The 9,075-nt window shown below is 42.8% G+C and overlaps 1 long non-coding RNA gene across 1 annotated transcript; it reads right to left on the reverse strand.

Moving 5' to 3' along the window:
* Nucleotides 1-1,284: 1,284 nt before the first annotated feature.
* LOC129155829 (uncharacterized) lies at nt 1,285-2,276 on the reverse strand. Its single transcript, XR_008560194.2, has 3 exons — nt 2,187-2,276; nt 2,012-2,099; nt 1,285-1,576 (listed from the first exon to the last, which is right to left on the reverse strand). It is a non-coding gene; the product is annotated as an uncharacterized lncRNA (long non-coding RNA).
* Nucleotides 2,277-9,075: the final 6,799 nt, after the last annotated feature.

Raw genomic sequence — 9,075 nt, forward strand, 5'->3', positions numbered from 1 at the left:
GTGTCGCACCTTTTTAAGAAAGGTGAACAGAACCTTTTTGGAAGATAAACCAATCAAGGTTACATCACAATTACCCCTTGTTATGCCATATTCACCACATATGTTGGGCTACATCAGAGGGGTCAAAGAGAATTTTCAGACTCTTGTCCAGACAGCTAAGATGCTCACAGACCATGAGGTCTACCTACGGCTGCCTACAGGAGGAACAAAAATCTAAAGCTAAATTGAGAACTACAATCAGAACTAAATCTAAGGACTTGGGGCAATTTTTTAAGCACAAACAGTGGATCTACAACGTGTTCTCAGACACAGTTTACTTAACCCGGACTAAAGGCACCGCCCGCACCTCTAACTGTGTGTATCTCATAACATGCAAAACGTGTCAAAAAATGTATGTGGGAGAGACCAAAAATACACTCCTGGTCAGATTCACACAACACAGATACAACATCCTGAGGAGGAAGGAGACAAACACCCATTTAGTCCAACACTTTCTTATAAGTGGTTGGCAATCTGTTACAGCCACAGTCCTGGAGTCGAACCCAGACTGGACTGCCCAGCAGCGGAAGTGGGCAGAGAGACTGGATGATGAGGCTGGACACAGCACACCCGGGAGGGCTTAATGAGGCTAAGCTTCGGGCTGTTTCAAGCCTTTAACACTGTCTCCTACACCCGACCTCAATCACTCCTGGCCTGAGCCCCCCATCCTCCTCCCGACCCCTGGCCCTTACCCTAACCAGTGGGGATCTTGACCCACCACCTTCCTCCCCCATCTTCTCTGCCCCCTCTCCCAACCCCTGGCTCTTACCCTAATTAGTGGGGGTCTGAAGCCACCACCTTCCTCCCCCATCTTCTCTACCACCTCTCCCAACCCCTGGCCCTTACCCTAACCAGTGGGGATCTTGACCCACCACCTTCCTCCCCCATCTTCTCTACCCCCTCTCCCATCCCCTGGCCCTGACCCTAACCAGTGGGAACTGATGCCCCCCCCCCCCCCCCCCCCCACCCCATCAACTAACCCTGGCCCACCGGAATCCTGACCCTAAACCACAACCCAGAGGGCGGATTTGTCAGACTTCACCACTCTGAAAAACTAAATAAGTGTGTGTCTTGTACCTACCTGTGAACCCCGAGGAAGAGTTCATGGGGGGTGGACCATCAGATCCGTGGCGCCCAGAATGGACAGAGCCTCAAAGAGACCACCGCCGAAGGTGGTCTAAGTATTAACCTCACAGCAAATAAGTAGAACAATATAATAAGCAGGCTTTAGTAGTTAAACCGGCGTTGTGCACACAGGTGCTTTGGGTCCCGGTGCTGGTGGTATCTAGGTCTCAGAGTTCCTATCCTCCTGCCGTCTTCTGTTGTCCTCAGGATACGGATTGATGTTTCCTGATGATGAGGGAGGGGCTGTATGTGGGCTTCAAACTGGTCCTGGATAACAGTGGGAGACCTCCGTTGTCTGAATACTGAGACCAGAGGGTTGGTGAGATGCAGATCTTCTCTACCTCATCTAGAAACGGAGTTGGTTCAGGGAAAACTTTTCCAAAGACCAGTTCCATGATGTCATCGCCATATTCTGCAATGATAGACAATAACTTTAATGACATATTTTGTTTACAAGCAGCTTTAGGAAAGTTGGTTCTTTAGCTTTCATGTTTATAGTCACGTTTGTGTTGCTGCAGTACTTCATATTTTCCTACAAATGTAATAATATAGTGACACAAAAATTATACAAATGATTCCTTATGAAAGGAAGCTCATTAGAGAGCAGTGCAGACAGACTTATTACATGCTGCAGCTGTTTTTGTAGGCCAGCTGCTGCTGAATTTGGGGAAAGTTATTCTGTACATGTCCAGATCAGATGGTTGTTTACAGAAAATAATGTAATTCAATCATTTCTAAACAGACTAAACAAGTAAAACATCAAATAAATCACTCTGCTGTCATCAGACGGAGTGATTCAGGGGGTAAGGTGTTCTTAATGGGGTGGCTGAGGTGTGTCATCACTCACTTTGGTCTGGTCCAGACCGTCTCTTTACTGGTGGGTCTCCTTCCTCAGTAGGTGACGTGAAGCTTCAACATCTGAACGTTCTGTGTTCCTTAGAGGAGAAGAAAAGTAACATTAGCAAGCTGGCTAAATTATTTTTTACTAGCATTTCAAGGTCTTGAACCAGATCTTCACTTACCTAAACATCAAACCAGTTTGTCCCAGCTGAGCTCATCAGGGCGTTAGGCTGACAGCCTGTCAGTGAAACACGGCTCCAGCCTTCTGGATGTGGACTCTAAAAAGCAAAGGAGCATTTTTACTTTTGCAGGGTGTCCGCGGGGTTTTAAAAAGTATTAAAAAGTGATAAATAAAAATAGTCAAATTTAAGGCCATTCAAAATGTTAAATTTGGTCTCAGAGGTATTATTTTTTCCAAATTAGGTATTTTTTTCAGACTATCAGATGTCGTATTCTGAACATCGACATAGAAATATATTCCGAATGAAATGTTTTGAACGATTATAAAAACAAAACAAGCTGATTATTTGCTCCTCCCACTTGCGCTGCCTTGAGTTGCAAATGAAGCGCTCCTCCCAGTGTTGCCAACCTAGCGACTTTGACGCTATTTCTAACAGCTTCTCAGACCCCCTTCTTGACTTTTTAAATCTTAAAAGTACCTAGTGAACACCTCAGAAACATCTCTGGTAACCCTTAGCTACTTTCTGGATAACTGTCGTCGACATTTCCTGCAGGTTAGCTAAACACTCCGCCTGCGCTCCGGACCGTTCTTCAGGACATTAGGAAAGGGAATGATGTAGTGATGTGTCCGTCGCTAAAGAAACAGCTCTCAGAGCCGGCTCCCTGTTGGATTAACCAGAGTGAGTGACACACACACCGCACCTGCGGACTCCCGAGCCGATAAAAACGGCTAAATGTGCGCGTGCTAAACACACGTGCAGCTTGCCCCTGATTGCTGTGAGACCGGGTTGGGGGTTGGGGGTGCAGCTGTGGTTGGGACAATACATCAACTGATGGACTTGTAAATAAATAGTTTATAAATAAGGTAGAAATAAGTTCCTCACGCTGATAAATAACTAATCTCTCTGAGGATATGGTGCTAGTGCACTCTCCTACAGCACCTTGACATGACTCAATAAATGCTATGCAACATTTAGTGAACAGCAATTTGCATGTATTTGTTATAAATGCCACTGTATAATTCTTGCTGTCAGTATTTGCAAGATATTGGTGTTTGGGTCTGTACTGGTTAGACTTAAATGAGTTAAACCAAGGTCTATAGCCCTTGGGTCATAAACTATGAGCTATAAGTATATTGGTCTTTTTATACTGGGAATCAGGAGTTATTTTAGTGATCATCTTGTTTCTTATTTATTTTTGTCCTGATTGTGCCCTGAGCAGTTTTATGACTGAATAAAATAAAAAAATAAAAATCTACATAAATTGAAAAATCGTCTTAAATAATCGAGATCTCAATTTCAGTCACAATAATCGTGATTATTGTTTTTGCCATAATCGAGCAGCCCTACTTTAGCATATCCGGTCACATAATGATGACGTCATATTCAGTGGTCGTTCTGCATCATTTCAGGCCTCGTAGTCAACTGTCTGAACCGCTGAACAGAAGTGCCTGGCTTATTTTCTAAGTAAAATAAATATGTGCAATACGTTGTCAACATCAGTGAGTCTCTAAGTCTATTCTTTTTGTATGTTATATATGTTAAAATATGTGTAAATAGGTCGCTGATTAACACTTGCAATTTAGTGTTGTGATGGTTTTAAAAAAATTCTGAAGGTAGTAAAAAAGTATTAAAAAGTAGTAAATTTTACTTAAGGATTGCTGTATATACCCTGTTTTGTTTTAATTATTTTACAGCCGATTTTATAAGCTTTCCGACGCTCACGCTCATACGGTGAGCTTTGCTGCGTCTGACTGATGCAGAGTTAGTTTTTATATCTGCAGTGAGACAAAAAACTAACCTCACTTCACTCAGAGATTGTTCTTTAAAACTACTAAATCCACTGTGTTGACGCACTTTAATGACTTTGTCACGCTGCATTTTAGCTGATATGGGACTTTATTTACTGGATGCTAAGATTACATCACACTCATGTAGAATAACACACAGGCTCTCTGCTGTTACAATCAGTGGATGTACATCTGGTGTAAAAAAGGCATTGATCAGAAATCCCAGATCACATTTTATTCCACGAAATTCGGCCAAATCCACATTAATCTGGGTGCTAACTTTACTAGCATACTGTGCTAGCGATAGCAAGTCTGATGCTAACGCTTTAGTGCTGCAAATGCCCGTAGTAAAATTTGTCGACATTTTAGAGTGATATGAAGCTTACCACTCTGCTGCCGTGTCCCGTTGCTGCCACATTCAGATGGAAATGACTCCTTGTAGATAGATGAAGCCCTCAGTTCTTACTAGCCTGGGAGACACGAACGAACGTGCGCGCGCACACACACACACACACACACAGAAACACATTACTTTTTTCTTCTGTTTTTTTTTTTTTTTTTTTTTAGCAGTTGTGTCATCAGCTTCTGGGTTTAAATGCTGCCACACCACCCTTCCTTAAAACGAGGAACAGTTTTGAGTTGTGTGTGGCTAAAATAACCAGACATTCTGCATTTTTCCAATAGGACTACAAAAAATCTTAGCGAGAAGAAAAAATGGCGGATTGGCTGTTTAGCCGAAGGCCATGACCGTATTTGGTAGTTACTAGTGTAACGTGAGGAAATAAGGGTTTTCTGTGCCAAAGGTTGTACTTGGCCTGGCTGGGTCAGAGCTGGGTCGCTCAGAACTTTAACCCACAGATTAAGACCTTTGCCGACATGAAGTCTGGGAGAAACCACAACATCTGAACACCTGCAGTGCCAGAAGATGGTGTTCTCATGAAATGTAGTCATAACATAACAAAGTCTTAAACTTCCTTTTCTTTATTTTAAATGTTAAATAATCATTATTATCATTTTGCTCATTATAAATGTGTTTTAATCAATTGAATGATTATTATGCTATGGGTGATCATAATGAACTATAATGAATCAATACTTAATTAAATAATGTTTGAAGATGTTATAATGACCTTCACACACACACACACTTTCACAGTAAACTCCAAAACACATTTGCTCTGACGCACTTTTGCTTTGGGAAGAGAAGGGTTTTGGTAAGTAAGTAGTCTTGTTAGTCAGTTCGTGTTGGTCAACAAGAGAGAGAGGACGTGTGAACAACCGCTAACGGGGGAACGGAGCCCACCGGCTCCATCCCCCCCCCCCCCCCCCCCCCCCCCCACACACACACACACACGCTATTCCTGCCAAGCCAGACAGGATAGCTGAATTACAACCGCTAACGCAAACTCGTCCCGAGTCTTTTGATTTTCTGAGTAATTTAAACTTAAGAAAGCGCATCTGCAAACGCTCCAACAACGTGTACCGGGGGGCATTTCTGGACCGGATCGTCGCACACCTTCGTCTCCTCTGCCAGCCAAGGTGTGACCTGGATAAACATCCTCCTGAGGTCCGGATCTGAACGAGGGTCCTCGTACGGTGAGGCAGAACACAATAGATAGCGTTTGATGCATCTTTTCCAACAAAACCTAAGTTTATTCAACCCATCACTTTTCACTCAGACACCTGTTTCTTCCTGAAGCAAAATCAGACGCACACACACATTCATCTCACCTCATTCTCAATTTTCACACATTCAACACAAGGTCTATTTGAGCAAGTTTAAAATATCAACTGTTAAAGATTGTCCAACAAAGTTGCCAATGTTGATTGTTATGTCCTATGCTTGTCATTTCAAAATCATTACTTTAATTTGAAGAATTAAAACTTTTAACTTTCAAACTTGTCTCTTCATTGAACTGAAACACAGACCCACGGATATTATCGACAGTTTATCGATGAAAACAACCTTTGAGTCTTCTTAAAACTATAAAATTTGGTTATTAATTTATTAAAAATTAATATCTCAAATTAATATGTAGAATGGTTCCTCTTTCATAAAAGAGCATAAACCATTACACTACATTAGGGATGAGCCGGATACTCGTTTCACACGAGTATCCGGTACGGATAAAGCATTTTTGACGAATATGAGCATGAAACGAGTAAAACGAGTCAATATCTGTAATGGTGCTGAAGGAAAATCCTCATTGGGTAACTGACTGTCTTCACGCTCTGTGATTGGCCAGTCGCATAGAGCGCCCGCCCCTTCCTACACACAAAACTGCAGCCGGCCGGGAGCAGTGTTGCCAACTTAGCGAATCTGTCACCATTTATAACGACTTTTCAGACCCCCTTAACGACTGTTTTTCAAAAAAGCGACTAGCGACAATTCTGGTGACATTTCCGACCCTCCTCAGCTACTTCGACTACAACTTTGTTGCCGAGATGCCGACTTTACCTGCAGATTAGAGATGCATTTGAAGCGACAGGACCGTGTCCTTCCTCCAGATGATCAGAAAGAAAATGATCTGCGCATGTGCATGAGCATGATCATGCTACCCCCATTGACCAATCAAACCATTTGTGGGTTTTCACCCTCCAACTAATAAATTTGTTTTACAGAGAAAGTAAATTTAATTGTACAAAAGAAATATCCAAGTATTTAAGACCAATTTTTTCCTTTTGTTAGTCACACACTGGCCACCCACCAACAGATATCCACCTATTTTCAGACTTTGTATCAGTTCTATAGAGAATTGAACATACATTAAACAGCCTTTTTAAAGGCTACTTTACACTGTTTACTTTTGCTTAGAAAGCAATAATTTCTTTAATTCCTATATACGTTTTTTCATCTTTTAAACATTTATTTCTCCTTCCTCTTTCTAAAGTGTCCCCAGCCTTTTTTTATTGCTTACCATTTATTAATTTCTCAGTTCACCTCACATTTTCCCCAACTCAAAATTAAAAAAATTGTTTTTACTTCTTTCATCCTGTCCCACCTCCTTGTTTTCCCTTCATCATAGTGACACAGATTTCGATAAAAAACAGACATTTAACATTTTATTAGACAAATTGGCAAAGTAAATACATTACAACAATGACACAACCAAAATCCTATTTCCAAAAGTACCGCAAAGAATGGGAGTCACTACCTGAATTTAAAGGTTGGCTGAAACCACATGCAGGTAGTGACATTAGAGCTACCTGCATGTACTGCAAAACAGACCTCTATGCAAAGTTGTCAGACATTAAAAAGCATGCAGCTACCCAGAAGCACATCGAGAAGGCTAAGCCTTACAATCAGGCAAGCCAACCCAAACTGACATTCGTTGCCAAAAAAACGGACACACTGAAGCAGGCAGAGGCCACAATTGCTTTGGCTATCAGTGATCACTGCTCAATTTTGTCATGTGACCACATTGGTTTAGCATGCAAAGCAGCTTTCCCTGATTCTACTATTGCCCAAAATTTTCGGATGCACCGTACCAAATGCACTGAGATGATAAATGGTGTTTTGGCTCCATATTTCATACAGCGGTTGGTGGCTGACATTGGCAGTAACAAATACAGCCTTTTGCTTGATGAAAGCACAGATGTCAGTGTCTCCAAATATCTGGGCATTGTGGTTCGCTATTTTAGTGAGGGAAAGGGACACGTGGTGGACACCTTCCTTGGCCTTCTTGAGCTGGAGGGAGGGGATGCGAAGAGCATCGCCAAGGCAGTTCTCTCCTTTCTCCATCAGTCTGGCCTTGAGAAGGAGAACCTGCTTGGCATTGGAACAGACAATGCATCAGTAATGACAGGGATATACAATGGTGTTCACAAAATTCTTAAAGAAGAAATAAAACACCTTGTTCTCATCCGCTGTGCATGTCACTCCTTGCAACTGGCTGTCAGCTCTGCTTCCAAAACCACTCTTCCTCGCAGTGTTGAGTTCCTGGTCAGGGAAACCTACAATTGGTTCTCCATCTCCCCTAAAAGAAAAGAAGCATACAGGACAGTTTATGAAACCATAAACTGTGGCGAGAGGCCATTGGCCATAACAAGAGTCTGTGCCACACGCTGGCTTTCAATAGAATCTGCTGTATCAAGACTACTCAGTCAGTGGGAGGAGCTAAAGCTCCATTTTAGTCTGACCAAGACAAGCGAGCATTGCTACATGGCAGACGTTTTGCATTCAATGTATGCTGACCCACAGAACCTACTGTACTTGACCTACCTGAAATCAATCCTTGGTGAGGTGCAGGCTGCAGTGAAGGCCTTTGAGGGAGAGCAAACAGATCCTCTCAAGCTCCTGGACTGTTTAATTCTACTAATTAAATCTGTGTGCAGCAGAGTTCTTCATCCTGGGGCTACAATTGACATCCTGAAAGACCCAATAGAGAACCACATCTCACCCAGGCCGTATCTTGGCTTTGCATTTGAGTCCAAAACAGCAGAGCTTACCATCTCCCCTGAGGATGAGGACTGTGTGAGACGGAGGTGTATTAGTTACACCGTTGCCCTAGCCAATGAGCTTCGAGCAAGACTTCCGGACAGTCTGGAAATTCTTCAGCACGTCATTGTTCAGCGTCGGAGAGACCCTGAAACAAAACAAGAACCCAGATGACATGGCAAAGCTGATGGTCTTATTAGGATATGATCCTGAAACAACTGACCGCATAATTAATCAGTGGAGAAGTGTCCATTTTCAGAGATGGGAGGAAACAGCCAACACCACTGGGTTCTGGTTTGAGGTCAAAAAGCACAGGGATGCAGCAGGCCTTAACCCATTTGAAGAGTTGGCGTCTGCAGCAGTTGCAGTTCTTTCGCTGCCTCACTCAAATGCTGCAGTAGAAAGACTCTTCAGCCAAATGGGTGTCATTAAAAACAAATTAAGAAGCCGCATGTCCCTCCAAACTCTCACCTCCATCCTCCACATAAGATATGGCTTAAGACTAGCTGGGAACACGTGTTATGAGCACAAGTTGCCAGATAAGGTGCTAAATCTCTTTGCCACGTCTGCTGCCTACTCTTTTAAAGCAGACAGTTGTCCAGGTCCAAGCATGCAGTCATCCAGCACTGCTTCTCAGAGGGAAAGCACTGATAGTGCTTGTATA

The sequence above is a fragment of the Nothobranchius furzeri genome, chromosome 8 (genome assembly GCF_043380555.1).
Source record: "Nothobranchius furzeri strain GRZ-AD chromosome 8, NfurGRZ-RIMD1, whole genome shotgun sequence".
NCBI lineage: Eukaryota > Metazoa > Chordata > Actinopteri > Cyprinodontiformes > Nothobranchiidae > Nothobranchius > Nothobranchius furzeri.